Source organism: Raphanus sativus, unplaced genomic scaffold (genome assembly GCF_000801105.2).
Source record: "Raphanus sativus cultivar WK10039 unplaced genomic scaffold, ASM80110v3 Scaffold3790, whole genome shotgun sequence".
Classification (NCBI taxonomy): Eukaryota; Viridiplantae; Streptophyta; class Magnoliopsida; order Brassicales; family Brassicaceae; genus Raphanus; species Raphanus sativus.
Genome location: NW_026619094.1, coordinates 573 through 2,849, shown reverse-complemented (window position 1 = coordinate 2,849; position 2,277 = coordinate 573). Strand labels below are relative to the sequence as shown.

The 2,277-nt window shown below is 31.5% G+C and overlaps 1 long non-coding RNA gene across 1 annotated transcript; it reads right to left on the bottom strand.

Moving 5' to 3' along the window:
- Positions 1-479: 479 nt before the first annotated feature.
- Positions 480-1,616, bottom strand: LOC108835514 (uncharacterized). Its single transcript, XR_008942172.1, has 3 exons — positions 1,353-1,616; positions 1,141-1,264; positions 480-1,016 (listed from the first exon to the last, which is right to left on the bottom strand). It is a non-coding gene; the product is annotated as an uncharacterized LOC108835514 (long non-coding RNA).
- Between the last annotated feature and the right edge of the window lie 661 nt (positions 1,617-2,277).

Here is a 2,277-nt window from a genome sequence, read left to right as displayed (position 1 = left end):
GAGTGTCTTGTATGATCGCCACGTAAGCAGAAATCACTAAAGTGACTTCTCTTTTAATGTATAGGGAGATATGTGTATAAATTACGACAGGAGGTTTGATATGTAGGGACCCTCTTAGAAATGTGTATAAATTATATGTGCATTTTCCTAATTTTTATGCGTATTTTCTTTTGTGATAGACATGAAATTTCATGTAATTATATAAAGTTCAAATTCTAGAGTAAGTTTTGATATAAAAGTCAGTCACACTATCATAAGATTTTATGTTAAGAACCAGTGGTATTATCTCAATTGCCTTGTGTCTTAGCAAACAACAGAAAAATACCTACTACAGCAGAAACAAAAATTGTTGCACAAAAAAGGAAGCACCAAACTAATATTGAAGTTACTTAAAGTTTCAAGTTAATCAATAATAGCACATGAAAATCTAACAATTTCATATTTATTTCATTTCGAAATTAAGGACCCATATAATAATGAGGTGGAATCATACATTTTGCAGAAATTTTAGATTACAACAGCAAATATATCTTCAGGTTAAAATCATATATCTTACAACAAATTTTATAAATAGATAAAATGCCAGATTTTGACCACACGGACTTTCATCAGTGAAGAACAAAATGACAAAATAAGATTCGGTTCTTTAGGGGGAAGACCAAACTAAACCGGAGGGAATAGAAAAAAAAATCATTTCTGAACCGGTTAAAGAATCACAAATGTGAACCGGATGATGAGCCGTCATGGCTGCTCATATCCCAGTTATGTTTCTTCTTGTGCTCGAAATTCTGAAAGCAAGTCAACGGCCTCATCTGATATTAAACATGTGAAAAAAGAAACAGGTTAAGAGGTAAACATAATCTAGAAACCTAAATAACAAAAGGACAAACTCAGTAGTACCCCCCCCCCATTGTCGTTTGTGACCCATATGATGAAGAATAGACTCGAGCCGTTTAATGATCTCTCTGAAAGTAGGTCGCTTGGCTGGTTTATTTTGCCAGCATTCTTCTATCAACCTATGGGATACAAAAAAAAAATAGACCGAACCTAACCGGTTAATGACATGAACTTAAACCAATCAACGATGCAAAACTGTCCCTTCTTTTTTGTTTAATGGTGAAGAGAAAGAGTAAGACTAACGTTTTAAGTCCATGAGGGTAAAGCAATTTGATGGAGCTTTGAGCAGTGGCCGCTCTTTGCTGGCATAAGCTTCTGAAGCTTCACTGTCTTCCTTTTCAGCAAATGGCATTCGTCCTTCTATCATCTAAAAAAGTTCCAACATTCAAAAGGAATCAACAACATGAACAAAGAAACAGCAAAAACCATAAGGAAAAAAAAAGGTTTTAACTTACCTCTTGAACGATCAAAGCAAAGGAGAAAACATCAGCTTTTGTGTCATATTCTTCGCTGCATCGTGGTGAAATCGTTAGAATAGGGTATCTGCATATAAACCAAAAGAAAAGTCAGCTCCGATAAAATATGTATATATAAAAATAGAAGAATGGTTATGTTGCTTCATCGCCACTTTGTACTCTATATATAGTCCTTTGATGGTGAAGAGTATTAACGACGCAAATAATATTACTTGCGAGACTTACGCAAGTAATTGGTTATAATAAGGTATGTAAATTAAATGACGTTTGATTAAAGGAAACATAATAAATTTGTAAAATTAAAAACGAATATGCATATTATATGATGCGAAACTTGCGCAAGTAATCAATATAAATAAGGTATGTTGATAATAATTAGTTTCCTAATTAGATATAAAACATATTTCCCATTAAGACATTTAATGATTAGTCGACATTTATTAAAATTGTTCTGCAAGCTATGATTAATGGTCGACATTTATTACGATTCTTGCGCAAGAAATGATTAGTGCGATTAACAATTAATGTGACTTTCCAAATTTAAAGCTCGAGTAGAAAAATAAATCAAAAAGAAAAAATAGAAAAATCCGACCAATAGAATCGCGAAAATTTTCGTCAGAAGAGCTGTGTGAGCACCACGTGTCCAATGTATTTCTCTTTTAATATATAGGGGGATATTAATAATTAGCATGATTTCATTTTTTAACATGATTTCATTTCATTATGACTTACAATGATTTTCATGTCCGGAATTATAATAATTATTATGTTTCATTTTTACACATATTATGATTTGATTAGATTTCAATAACAATTTTTTTACTATAATAATTATGATCTCGTGATTGGTTAATAATAACGTATTATGGTTTTTTTCTAATTTCTTTTCTCATAAATAATAGTT